Source organism: Schistocerca americana, chromosome X, assembly GCF_021461395.2.
Source record: "Schistocerca americana isolate TAMUIC-IGC-003095 chromosome X, iqSchAmer2.1, whole genome shotgun sequence".
Classification (NCBI taxonomy): domain Eukaryota; kingdom Metazoa; phylum Arthropoda; class Insecta; order Orthoptera; family Acrididae; genus Schistocerca; species Schistocerca americana.
Window position 1 is genome coordinate 915,966,874 of NC_060130.1, and position 15,429 is coordinate 915,982,302.

A 15,429-nucleotide genomic window follows, 5' to 3' on the forward strand; every position below is an offset into this window, starting at 1 on the left:
ATGCTGAACTATTACTGTAGTGATGGCAACCAAATCACAGTACATCTCCATGAATGTTGCTCCATAACTGTAGTTTGTGTCGTATGTTTGAGTGACTCTGTATTATAGGCTTTTTTTCTCTTGTGAAGGTATTTTCACAGAAACAAGTGCAACTGGTGTAACAAACCAAATAAATTGTGATTAAATTATTACTTTGTAGCAAGGCACAAGCAACTTTGATTCCCTTAAACCAAAATACACAGAAAATATCTTTCAACAGCCTCTGTAATTTTGTTCATCAGTGATAGCTGTGTATCACTTTCACAGTTTCCATCTGCTTGTATTGTATCCTTAAGTAAAAACTCATCCTAAGTTTGGTAATATCAATAAAGGGATTAGTAAATTAACTGAACTGGTGGTAGCTACAAGGTCATTTAGTCTGAGACACATTATAAATAATTAAATACATACAGTAAGACACCTTTAATTTAAAATATGACTACACAAGTAAGTAAACCTTACAGAGAGTCATAGGTAATTTTATACCTAGATTCTGTAAAACATGATGTGAGTTCTTCCTCTAAATACTGATTTTCACATTTTTAAACAGGTACAACATTTCTATGTGTCTCAAATTTTAGTTAATTACTTCAAATGCTCCTTTCCATATTTCCTTTTGCTCTGAATAAAATATGTACAGTACTTCTTATATTTGAAGTTATACAGGATAAAACAGAACTCTATAACAGTGCTTGTATACAAATTATCTTTACTGATAAATACAACATTTTCCATAGTGTTGTTATGAACCAAAATTTCACTTTATTATAAACCGTGTGCTAAAACATTTAGTCATGTGGATTCTTATTTCTTTGTTGTCTGTGGCAGTTTGGTGAGCACAGACTTTCTCAATAGCTGCATTTCATGTGCAATACAGTATTCGGCACAGAGAATCTGAAAAACATCCTCAGTTAGATATACAGAAGTAATATCATGTTTCCTTGAGTTACAGAGCAACATGATGTTTACACACTTATTGATAATGGAATGGTAACACAAATTATAAAATTCAGAAGGAAAGCAATGCAAAAGAATATAGTGCTGGAAAATATACAGCAATAATATGTTAAAATACTGGGTGATCTAAAAGTCAGTATAAATTTGAAAACTTAATAAACCACGGAATAATGTAGATAGAGAGGTAAAAATTGACACACATGTTTGGAATGACATGGGGTTTTATTAGAACCAAAAAAAAGAAAAACAAAGTTCACAAAATGTCCGACAGATGGTGCTGGACAGCAAAATGTCAGTGACTGTGCATGACAATCATGTATAACAGGAGGTGTAATGAGAGACAGAATCAGATGCGCCAGCAGTCGCGGCATGTTGATGTTACCTGAAAAGGTGCTTTTAGTGAAACTGTATTATCAGAATGAGGAATGTGCTAGTTCAGCATTACAATCCTATTGCCACAGGAAGGGGATTCGAACAGGTAAAGGTCCGTTGACAAATGCAGCTGTGGCGAGAATGATTTCGAACTTCAAAGACACAGGTTGTTTAAACGATAGACCCCATAGTGGCCAACTGAGCACAAGATATAATGCCGCTGAGACAGTTCAGGAAGAAATGGAGACTGTAGTGGATTTGTCTATGCACGGGGAAGTCAGCGCCCGTGGAGTCGCACATTGCACTGGCATTCCATTCACTACTGTTTGGTTGGCAGTGAGGCATACCCTCTGATGCTATCCATAGAAAATCCATTGGCACCATGAACTGTTACTTGGCGATTTAGTGAAGTGGACGGCATTTGCAGTGTGGGTGTTTCAAAAGATGGCGGAAGATGATGATCGGTTGAGTAACGTTTTGTGGACCGACGAACCTCATTTCATGCTCCGAGGGTCTGTCAACACCTGCAACTGCAGGGTTTGGGCTACCAAAAATCCTAGAACTCTCGTGGAAACTCCATTGCACAATGAGAAAGTCACGGTATGGGTTGGATTTACCACATCTACCGTTATAGGGCCTTTTTTTCTTTGGGGAATTGTGTGATTCTGGTTTTGCAACTGTACCGTGAAGGGTGAGAGGTACACCGATATGTTACAGAATCGCATCATCCCCAGCCTGGCTGATAAACACCAGCTGGAACGTACAATGTTTATGCGAGGTGGCACTCCACCCCATATTTTTTAGATGCGTGAGAGAACTCTTGCGCACGTCGTTTGGTGATGATCGTGTGTTCAGCCACCACTTTCATCACACTTGGCCTCCCAGATCTCCAGATCTCAGTCCGTGTGATTATTGGCTTTGGGGTTACCTGAAGTTGCAAGTGTATCGTGATCGACTGACATCTCTAGGGATGCTAAAAGTCAACATCCGACGCCAATTCCTCACCATAACACCAGACGTACTTTACAGTGCTGTTCACAACATTATTCCTTGACTACAGCTATTGTTGAGGAATGATGGTGGACCTATTGAGCATTTCCTGTAAAGAACATCATCTTTGAAACTTCCTGGCAGATTAAAACTGTGTGCCCGACCAACACTCGGACTCGGGACCTTTGCCTTTCACGGGCAAGTGCTCTACCAACTGAGCTACCGAAGCACGACTCACGCCCGGTACTCACAGAGTGAAAATCTCATTCTGGAAACATCATCTTTGCTTTGTCTTACTTTGCTATGCTAATTATTGCTATTCTGATCAGATGAAGCGCCATCTGTCAGACATTTTTTGAACTTTTGTATTTTTGTGGTTCTAATAAAACATCATGTCATTCCAAGCAATTTGTACCTCTCTATCTACGTTATTCCATGATTTATTCAGTTTTCAAATTTATACTGACTTTTTGATCACCCGGTATGTAATTCTAGTCTTAAAATATTTTGAAAACTGCGCAGAAAAAATAATGTAGAGGCTTTAGAAAGCAAGTTACACATCCCATCCAATGCTAAGACCATTATTCGCTAATGGTGCCACATTGTCAGAACAGCCTACAATAACAAGTGCATCATACTGTCAGAGTGAAATGGTACAGCAACTTGAAATGTCCTCCGAAGCTGAAGTCCGTACCACAGTAGGATTCTTCTGGGCAAAATGCTTAATTTGCACACAGATTCCCTGTGAAATTCTGGTGTAAATGGGTCTAATGCAATGTCACATATAGCGTAGTGAAATGGTGCCAATAATTTGATCAAGGATGTACCAGTGTGGGTAATGTTGATCTGGAAGGAAGGACATTGACATTGGCCACAGAAGGCAATGACCAGGTAGTCAAAGGTCAATATCTGAGTGATAAAGAGATTCTCCAGTCATGAGGATGTTCACACAGACATTCTAAAATGGTTCCATTACCAAGCAGCAGATTTTTATCATTGAGGAGCTGAATCATTGGTAGAAAAATCTGACTGTTGTTTACAGATACTTGATGAATGTGTTGAAAAATAGTATTGTATTGTATTGTACTGTATTTTATTTATCTAGGCAATCATAGAATTGCACAATTGTACATATGATATTGGACAGGTCAAGAGAGCATATTTACAAGTAATTTTTACAAATTGATTTTTACATTATTTTGTAGTGAGGAAATTATCAATCTTAAACAAAACAGTCAATACAAATCATAGTGTCATTTATATGTGTCACTTGGAAATGTAGTGCAGTATTCAATGAAAGTTACTTGGCCCCCCATAATAGTGTGCAACTTACTCTTAGAAGTCCACTCATACATAAAGAAATGAAAGCATTAGTCACACATTTACTGGGTCACAAATTTAGAGAGGAGTCAGAGGTTAAAGAAGTGTGGAATAGGGCCACAATACAATGCAAACTGGAGGGATAAGAAAAGATTTTAATTTAAAAAATAAGTGTTATTGATTCTGACGTGGGAGAACTGCCTGATTTACATGTGTTTTGTTAACACATCTCAGAGTCTATATTTTTGTTTTCAGTTTCCTCCAAAATTCAAGAACATGATCACAGTTTTGTGACTCTGTATCGGGCTGCCTAGTTTGTCATTTTTAGTCAGTACGACTATCATTAAACACATTACGTTGTTTATTTAGATTAAAATTTTCCTTACAGCCAAAGAAATCTTCAGGGTCCCAACATTGGTCCTAATAGTGAAAGTTACCCCAGAAATTAACATTTTTTATAATATTGGAGGTGTTGATTCATTTGAAGTCAAGTATCTTTATAGCTTTTGGGGAACAATGTAAAATATATGTAAGTATATGTCATTGTTTCTGCTGGTTAAAATACATTACATCATGGAGTGAGTAAAACAGAATGTGGCACACATAGGCTCACTTAATGTTCACATTATCAAAAATGTATTGCAACATATGCAGTAAGAGGAAACTGTGCCAATGCTGCCACTTTTAACATTACAATTTAATACCCTTCTCATTTTTACATTCATGACTACTCCTGTTGTATTATGTCAATGATGGAGAATCTGCAATGAAGTGGAATTCTTTTTTTTCTAATGTGAATTATCAAATCAGAAGTTGCATTCCCTGGAGACCAGATGAGACTATTCAAAGTTTTGCCATGGTGTATAATGAGACACAGAAGGGATAACAGTTAAGGAAGGTTGGGAGACAAGACATCAAGGGAGAGTTATGATGGTATATGATTAGATTTCATCACACAGTAAGAGATCACAAACTAAAGAATGATCAGTGGGCAAAGAAACAAGGAAAGAAAAAATAATAAATGAACATTAAAATACAAACTGTGTGTGTAGAAGAGGAGTGAGAAGGACTCTGGAAAGAGCTAGAGGGAAGAAAAATAAAACATGATTATGAATGTGGGAATGACAAATTCTGTTGCAGATTCAGGTCACCTTGCCTCTAATCTATCAACAATACTTCCTTGATGTCACCTGCACCTCAAAGTTAGTTAGACGGGTTCATACACAAGTGCATCCACATCACACAATAGCCTCTGAGAGAATATCAACTTCCAGTGTTGCTGTTTGATTCACATATACATAGATATGTACCTTCTGATGATAAACAGTCCCTTTCTGGATTGGCTGATTACTTTGCCATATACTTCATATAATGCAAATCCATCATTACCTGGCAGATGTACCTCTATCCACTGCTGTGTCTACCTGAATACCCGATACCTGACACATGCCAGCCTCAGTCTCTTTTAATATTTAAAGCAATAACATTTTTGCCATCGACTGTACACTTTTTTATGATTTCCATAATTTTAATTTTAAGTAATATAATTTCATCTGATGCACTGTGGTATCTCTAAGAAACAAAAGCCCTCAGAACTATTACCATCCATTTGTCTTTTTAGAACAAGTTACATTCCCATAGTGCATCTGATACTGATATGTGTGTCATTATTACTTCCAATGCCAGGCAGTTCCTCTTTCCATTCCTATGCTTTCATAAGTTGCTTTTACACTTCCCTTTGTTTTATTGTTTTTCCTTTACTTTTAATTGTTTTACTTCTTTTTCCAGTATTATATTCACTTCTTTGTCCTATCCTACCCTAATCCCATCTCAACTTCTTTTATTCACTCATTATTTGTAATTCTGCTCAAGTGTTCTCCTTCCATTTATGCCTTTGTTACTGCAAGTTATTCCTGTCCATTTGCATATCAGCTTGCTGTGTTTCTTACAGAATAAAATGGCATACATTCCTCATACCTCTCCCACTGCATCTCGTTATTAGTACTGTCATCATTCTCAACAAAATAAGACAAATAGCCTTCTTCCTCTAACGTTTATGGAACATATATTCCTTTATTCCTGAAGAGGAATATAATCAAGGAACAAAAGGCACTGTGAACTTACATTTAGCACAAAAAAACAAACAAAAAGTGGAAAACAGCATTTTCTTTCAGTAACTATATGATAAACTGCCAAGGAGATCAAAATTATAATTAATATATAGCAACAGGTGCCAATATCTATAGTGCCTGATGGTAATGCCTTGTCATTCTTCTGCGTTCAACATCTCATCATGGCGTGATGCTGACTCAGTTCTCAGGTGAACTGATGGGGGCCATGAAGATGTGCATGGGGCACAGTGGCATGTTTACAGACCTGGACTTTATATCTATTTGGTGGCGATAATACATTCAGTACAATGGTTGTACTGTAATGTAGGACCAGCCAAAGTATACAATACTGCTTGATGAAAAAGAGAAAAAGAACAAACAATATAAATTTAAGGCATTCAATACTATATTCAAAGTTTAAAAAAAGTGGAAATACTGCAAGAAATATACATACAAGGTACTCAAGGCTACATATGTATGCACAGAATATTATAGGTTCATTTATAACCTGATACATCTTTTACACCACTTATAGCTCTACAATTTTTTTTAAAATTATACATGGTATAATTTTTGAGGAATTGTTTCAGTTTCCTCTTGAATATATGAGGATTGTCAGTACTAGTTTTTATATGCAGTGGGAGCTTATTGTAACCCCTTATAACAGACTGGATAATTCCTCTTTGCACTACAATGAGGGCTATTGTGACTTTGTGCTGGCTTTGCTTCTGCTTTTTGCCATGGTTGTGCATGTCATATTTAGTCTTGTTTTGTGTTGTTTATTACAGACATTACCAATGAATAGATACAATGACTGTGAATGTCAATATCCCAAGTTTCTTGAATATATGCTTAACAATATGTCCATTTTGTAACACCAAAGAACAGCCTCACAGCTAATTTTTGTAGTTTAAACACTTTTTCCACTTTTGAAGCATTTCCCAAGGCTATCATACCATAAGAGATGAGAGAGTGTAAATATGTGTAATATGATGACATTATTATTACCTTGTCAATACAAAACAAGATAGCTCTTAGTGCAAAGTACTCTCAGCAGCTTTCTTGAGGAGGTGATTAATATGTTCATTCCATTTTAACCAATTATCCATTTGTATGTCTAGAAATCTTACATCTGAAATTTCATTAATTTTCTGATTATATATATATCTATTTTAAGAGCTGGTCACTTGTTATTTGCTGTCTGAAACTGCATTTTTCAATGGATTAACAATAAAATATTCACTGCAAACCATCTATTTATAGCTTCTGTAGCAATCTGTACTGAGGTTTTCAAATCCTTGATGAAGATGCTAGTATCATCAGCAAACATTACTACATTTGTATTGTTATTTACTGATGCTGGTAGGTCATTAATGTACACTACGAAGATCAATGGCCCATGGATCAAGCATTGGGAAACACCTTACACAACAACTCTCCACTCTGATTTTGTTGTTCCACCTGAATCTGTTAGGGCAACTCTTTGTTTCATATTATGTAAGTAAGATTTTGATAAAGTTAGTGGCTGGTCTTTGATGTAATATTTTGTAAGTTTTTGGAGTAATATGTTGTTTTATACAACCAAAGGCCTCAACAAGATCACAGAGAATCCACGCAGGACACCTTCTACAGTTCAGTTCACCTGGACTTTCCTTCGTGAGACTGAATATTGCTCCACCTGGGGAGAGCCCTTTATGATAGAAAAACTGGGAGGGTGTTAGTGATCCATTTTGTGTTAGGTGTTCATGTAGCCTATTGTACACTACCCCCTCAAATATTTTTGAAGGAATTGGCAGCAGTGAGACATGCTGATAGATATCACATGTCTGCCACCACCTTTGTGTACTGGTATCATCGTAGAATGCTTTAATCTATAAGGAAATAATCTAGTTTTCATTGCATGAATAGCACAGTACTTTGCTGATTAAGTCACTATTGATTAAGTCACTATTCACTTTTAGTGCCCTGTTTGATATTCTGTCATATTCAGAAAACCTGGTGATTTTTAGGTATGTGATGACTTCTGTAATTTCATTATGTGTTGTGCACTTGAATTGCAGTGTCATCATCAGTGTACATTTAGTAAGATTAAGTAATTTATGACATCTGAGGGAGGCTGAGTGATTTTTGTTCCCATACTTTCAGTAAGAGATGGGAAAAATTTATTGAGCCCAGAGGCTACTCATTTCATATTGCTGTTGTCTGTTCCATATCTATGAAATGTGGTACTCCTAACTGTTCTAATTTTTTGTCCCTATATATTTCAGTTTTTATGATTTTCCATAAGATTTTTGTTTTATTGCTTGATCTGTTAATTTGCTGTGTATAATGCATATTTTTGGCTCTTCTGATTACATAGTTTAGATTTTAGGATATCTCTTATAGTGCATTTTCACTGCTTGTGTGTACTATTCTTCTGTTCTAGGTAAAGTGCTTTTGTTGGTGCATAATATTCTAATCCCAGTTGTTATCCACTCCTAATGCCTACTTGCATTTGATTTAATTTTAATTTGTCAAGGTGTTTGGAAAAGAGGTTTAGAAATGAATTAAATTTCTTATCCACAGTGTATTCATGGTAGACTTCTTCCCATAGTTCCTGTTGTAGACTGTTACTAAACATATTAGTGGATTCACTGTTTATTATTCTAACACACCTAACTTGGGTATCTTCATTAGCTATTTCCCAGTTGGCAAGTCTTAGGATTGCTATGCTGTTTAAGCATCATGATCCAACAGACCATTTAACATAGCCAGTATTTTTACATCATTATAATATGTGGGATGCAGGAAAACACTGTCAATAGCATTCATACTGCAGTCATATGCCCTTGTTGGAAATAAGATTACTGGGAGTATGTTAAAGCCAGGCATCAATGTTTTTAACTGCCTGTGATTTTTGCTGGTTGATAGCAACTCAAAGTTTAAAATCTCCATGTACAATAATTTTATTGCAACCAGTTTTCCTAATGGACTAGGGTTAGTTCAAGGGACATAGCAGCAAGTTCATTGTTCCAGAGTCACCAACAGGTGTCCCTGATGTGTGCAGCAATGAATGTGTTCATGTCAAAGAACAATTTAAAACATGGATCAACTGAGCAGGGCAGTGGAGTTGTTAAGACACTGACCCCATAACCAGGAGGCTGGAGTTTGCTCTGTCCAGCCATACTGATTTAGTTTTTCAGTGATTTTCCTAAACCTTTTCATGAAAATGCTGCAATGGTTCCTTCATGAAGGCTATGGCTAACCAGTTATGCTATCCTCATAAAAGCATTCTTATATATTCTACCTGCACGTATATTTTTGAGTTATTTATTTTTACTGTACTACGATAACAAATCTAATACCCTCGTGAGATGATCCTGAAATAAATAAGTAAATAGACATCTAACATCTTCATTTGGATCTCAGAGTGTAATCAATTCTACTATGCACATCTTGTGATTTGGTGAAAAGATCATACATCTCACATGATTGTCAAAATGCCCAGTCTAGCCTAAATTCTCAGACACTGATTTTCAGAGGTGTCAGATGCAACCTGGGCCTGTTTTACAATAAATAACAGATACAGTACCAACTGAACACTGAATAAAACACTAAGTGGGAGTACATCCTTACCAGCTACTAGAACAAGCAAGTCAGTTATACACAAAAGTTGTATGTTCAACTGTCATTTTTAAGGCACTGGGTGCTTAAAAAGAGTTCTTTCACTGTAAATACAAATTACGAGAATCTTCAGAACACATCACAGAAAAAAAGAGTTCATATAGTAACCTTAGTTCCTGAGCTGTCGTGATAAAATTGATATTTAACAATAATACTGGGTTTCAATGCTCTCTCAGTGACACATTTACAATGTTAGATGGTTTCTGTTAAGAACTACTATGAAATTTTGTTAATATGCCAGATACAGTGTACAATTCTCAAATAATACACCAATAGTTTTATGAGTTTGTTATTAATCAACAGCTTTCCAATATGCAATAACCAGATAACGTATATCCATAGCACTCAGACACACACAAAATAAAAAAATATCCAAAATGTTTGCAATAACATGAAGTCATATGGTGCATGATTTCACACAGTGGACTTGTACATTTGGAGTGTGGCCTCAAATTGTCCCCTTCTATTCCTGATTTAGGTTTCGATAATTGCCTAAATCACTTAAGGAGGAAGCTGAAATGTTTCCTCTAATGAACCTGCAGCTGATTTCCTTCATCTTCCTCATGAACATAGTTAAGTATATTCAATAATTCCATAACATTTAACATAAAGATTTCTTTCATCCATTACATTCATCTTCACTGACTTCAGGGTACTACATTTAGTCCTGGTTATTTTATTCGTTTATACATATTTCTCTGTTCCAAGAGCCAAGAGGAGGCATATCTGAAGTAACAAAAGCATTGCTTCTCAATTTTCTCTATGGAGGTCTATGCCCATATAAGGCCATAAGTAGATGAGAGCCTTTATTCTTCATTAATTAACATCAAACAAATTGCATTTCATACATATTTTCACTACAGAATGATCTGCCAAAGTGAAATGTGAAAGCTCGTGCTCATTGTCTTGTGTGCAAGAAATATGTGACTGAGATATGTATATATCAATAACATTAATGTTAGGTGTCCTAGTGTGAGTAACATGGAATATGTTGCAGAATTTTTGTACGAACATGGGGCAAACTGAAAACCTCAATACATCTGCACGCAGATGACAGCTTCAACAAGCAATTACAGATTTGATACTAGCTTGCTGGACGTTTTCTCAGTTTTGAGGTCTTGTAATTCCCTTGGCATTGCTTGTATTAACTTGATGCCAGAGTATTTGGGTCCTTTTTCAAAAATCTTAAATCTACGTGGAATGCACTGCAGTTGTTTTCTGTTCCTTGTGTTGTATGTATGAACAGTCTCATTAGTCTCCAGTTTTGTGTGATCACGCAGTGCAATCACAGTGGTCTTGAATATATACAATGATGAAAACGTTAGAATGTTTAGTTCTTTGAAACAACTTTTACACGATTCTTTTTCAATATAATTCGAATGACTTGCTTCTGCATTTCAGATGAATAACTCAAATGATCAGTGTAAACAGATGTGTCATAAGAGTGGGTGAACGTCATTTAGTAGTCGTGAAAATTAAGAAGAGCATCATTCAGGGATAGATTGGCATATTGTAGAACAGAAACACAATGAATTGCATTTGAAATATGGATGACGATACGGCGTGTGTGATGAAGGGAAGTATGAAATCCGCCAAATTCCAATACAAAGTTTAAATGCGATATAATTGTGAGCCATCTTTCCTTAACGTAAACCCAAAATTAAACATTGAACACGTGAAAGAAAGGAATAAAAATTCAAGTACTTGATTGCGACACCGTTAAGAGAAATGTATTTCCATAGGTTACGGTATAATAGCACGCTAAAATAATAGGCCCTAGCTAGATAGTTAATCAGTCGCTTCAACTAGAGAGAAACTTATCAAGCCCTATTAAAAAATAAAAGCTTCCCAGCTGGATTTACAAAGCAATCAATCATGGCTTGAGTTACGAGTATCGACCAATATTTATAAAACATGGCTTTAAGCCTCTTGCTGAGTGTGCTGGTCCTTGTATTTCGAAGGTGAAGATATCAGTTTTGTCTTTCATTATCAATTTGTTTCTAGTGTTTCTTTCCAATGAATCTACATTTAGACTTTAAAACAAACTTGTTCCCCGAAACTTTTGCTCTCCTGAAACACACACGCAATTCCTACTGAAATTGGGGAAGCGGAGGGATTCGTGATACAATTCATGGTACCAAACAATTCTTCGTGCTCAAAAGCCGTATAAACTGGGAAGCTACATACAGAAACACAAGGCTATAAATCACTCCAATAGTAATTACCTCTCCGCGCCTCGTCTTCGTTTTTCTTAGCGTTGGCACGCAGGACTCGAGGCATTGTATCGAAATATTTTGGTACGTATTAAGCAAACGCTTATACTGTAAGAAATAAGTTAATGTTAAGACCAAACGAAGTTGCTCTTGTTTCCTCAATCTGTAAGAATTGACAGTTTTCTTACTGGGTCATTTATATTTCCAGCCATGTTGAGAAAAAATCAGATCTGAGTATTCAGAATTTAAGTTTCTAGAGAACAATAATATTGCTTGCCTAGGTGTCACGCACCACTGCCACTTCCACAATAAATTCAGCGCGATACTGCGAAGCCGCACCTTCTTGCCGCTCAAGCAACAAGTGGAATACATAACCTGTCGCGCCAAAGATTTTATTAGATGACATTGTCCTTCTCTGTAATTAAACTTAAAACGTATGATGTTACATATATTTAAAGCGTATCTACAGTTACATAGTGAGTAAGTTCAAACGTAGAAAATTCTAGATTTGTTTTCTAAGAGGAATAATGTTCCCTTACTCGATTGCTGCTGACGTACCTCGAAGTACCAACCAATCAATGAAAGGCAATACATTTGGCGCGTTGTTTTAAATGCACTTGTAAATTATACTCCAAAACTTTTGCTCCTAATTTATGAAATTATAACGTTCTACACTTATTAATCTATTATCAATCATTAAGTAGTGATAGCCGATTTCATAACGTAACTAGAATTTAATTATTTATACTAAGTTGCCTAGTGGATGAGACATACGTATTTGCAAAAAAGTGAAATCGTCCAACAAATAAAGGTAAAGCAGTTATTCACTCAAGTCAAGCCAAGTTATAAGTGCAGTAGTCAATGTAATGTTGGTGTAGCATTATATGTTCTGTTTACGCAAAAAACTATTTTAAATGGCATGTACTATTTTGCTGTGATCTTCAGTCTCAAAGGTTTGATGCGTCTTTCCCTGTCCTAATCAGACCTCTTCATCTCTAAATAACTCCTACTACCTACATCCATTTGAACTTTCATAATGCAAGCATCGTCACCCTCTACAATTTTTACGCCCCTCACTTCCCTGAATTACCAAACTGATAATTCCTTGATGCCTCACGATGTGTCTTGTTAGCCATTCCCTTCTTTTAATCCAGTTGTGCAATATATTTTCCCCCCAATTCGATTCAATACGTCCCCATTAGTTACACAATCAACACAGCTCTTCTACATCCTTGTGGAGAAGTGGTTAACATCATTTACTGGGATGCTGTAGATCATCAGTTCAGATCTGATCCAGGTCTTTGGTATTATCGTCATATATGCTGGCACTACTACTTCTAACTTGGTGAAACAAGAATTAACAGCTACTACCATTTGCTTCTTACAACTGTTTTCAATTTCCTTTTCTCTGACTACACATTCATTTGTAACAGATGCAGTTTTATAATTAAATTCTCTGTTTATACTTTTCATTCCATTCTCAAAACAACCTTCATTGAAAGTGTTATTTTTTCAAACCATCAAGTTTCTTATTAGTTTCCTTAATTATGTCACTATCATTATTATCTGATTTTGAATTTAAATACTGACTTCATTATTTGTTTTATCATTATATCCTTTCATTTATACACTAAATTTGTCATCACTTTTAAGGCATTATGCATATCATTTCCTCTGTTACTAAATTATTCTTTTTCTCTTCTGTGTAATGAATTGCCCACACCTTTTTCAATACTCGCCTTCAAAATGATAATTTGCTTTTAACAAAAGAATTATAATTTTCTGCCGGCGTTAACTGCTGATGCATGTTACTGATGTTTTGTTTCTTTCCACCCAGTTCATTTGTTTACAGCCAGCAGGTTTCCCTTCTCTGTCATCCTCCAAATATGGCTAACAGTCTGTTGACTCCATCTAATGTCTCAATGACTGGATGTAAATATGGCTTGAGCTTTAAGATACTTCAATTTTGTAGCCCGTTTCACTTCTAAATATTATCTTCTCTTGTTCTTCACTAATAAACACTTCACAAACAGTTGATGTATTCGTGTCCAATATACTGCTAGTTGTTAAAGTCTTATGTGATGTCACACCCTTCTTTGCACTTTATACATGTGTTTGTATGTATTTCATTTCCCTTAACCTGTGGTAAAATTTCTGTCATTTTTACTGATATTATGGAATGCCTATATCTCACAGTTCATCGGGCATTGAGCATCATTTGTCATGTTACTGGCCTGATTTTGGGTACATCTTAAGTCTCATGGAAGTTCATCTTCTTTGACCTTCCTCCTACACTTATTAGATGTTATAAACCGATTTTAAGCAGACCTGCACAGCACTGTTGAACTTTATTTTTCTTTATATTTACATTTATTGACACTAAGCTCAATATTGACGTTTGGCTAGCGTCATATTAATACAGATTTTGTCAATCAGCCAGTAAGTTACACAGACCATGGGTGGCTTCATAAATTCACAAGTGGCAAATGATAGCTGCATACCTTTGACCTTAGCAACTGAACCGACTAAATGTTCATCACTGACTAACTACAGATGCATGCATTTTGACTACTGGCCCATGAGCAGCGTAGTGTTTCAATTGAGTGGCATGTGTGGGACAGCAATTACAAAATAATAAAATACAAAGCTATTACATTTCAGATTAGGCCTATAATATAAAGGAAACAAAAGTGAAATACAAGAGTTAGTTATTGCAGTTATCTTGAGTAACTATAAAGTGTATAATCATTAACTAATAAATTGTTGGTTCTATTTTACAATGCAGAACTTTTCATATGCACTTGGATTTCCAAAGCTTGCCAAGAATTTTCTGAAAGTTTAATTTTAAAACTGGAATATTTCGAATCCTAACATGTTACTTTAAGAAATTTGTACATTTTTGTAACCAGAAAATTCATAGCTGCAAAACTGGAACAGTAAAATTTTAACAGGATTTATTTTAAGATTCAAACATTCTGGAAGAGAATAATTTTGTATACGTACTGTATAACTGTTCAGTTTTATGGTTCCTGAAAAAGTTAAATGTTTGTTAAAATGTGAGGACTGATTGCTTTTAAATAACAAATGGCAAGCTAGAAACAAAAAATTTCTAGTGGGATCAAATTTACACGTATCTTAAATTTAGAATGTGTCACAAAAATATTTGTAGGAGTCATCAATAATCTGTAGTCTGACAGAGTGTAACTAAGGATTTTGTAATTCCATGTAATGATGTTTTACACATTATTGGAATGGATAGATAAGAGAAAAAATATATTATAAAGGAGTGTAACTGTAGTCAATGGAGCTATTTTATATTGCTACATTTTAACTTATGATATGGTTTGGTGTGCATTCTTGAGGCACAAAAGCCACCCCATTTTAGCAAGGTCCATGATTCATGGGGCTATCCATATTAGAAATGACACATTTTCCAAGTAAAACTAAAAGTAAACTTCTACAAGTTTTGTTCCTACATCCTAATATTCAGTCACTACTGATCTTTTACAGGCCTGCCACTAGATCATGGAAGGAATGTCAAGATACCAGTACCAGTAAATGGAATGAACTGGATTAATTAATCTGAAGTTTTGGTGTCAATGGCAAAATCAAATAGTTTAAAACTTAAATGTTTTAATAGCACACTATAATAAAACAGTCAGTCCAGAATGTAACAAATATTTATTTATTAATTTTGGTTCCCCTTTCACTCAAAGTTGGGCATCCTTAGATCAGTAACTCTGAAATTAACAAGAGGAGCCAAG

The 15,429-nt window shown here is 35.5% G+C and overlaps 1 long non-coding RNA gene across 1 annotated transcript; it reads right to left on the minus strand.

The window, feature by feature from the left end:
* Window positions 1-447: 447 nt before the first annotated feature.
* On the minus strand, window positions 448-11,747 carry LOC124556811. The gene is made up of 2 exons (XR_006968700.1): window positions 11,678-11,747; window positions 448-933 (listed from the first exon to the last, which is right to left on the minus strand). It is a non-coding gene; the product is annotated as an uncharacterized LOC124556811 (long non-coding RNA).
* Window positions 11,748-15,429: the final 3,682 nt, after the last annotated feature.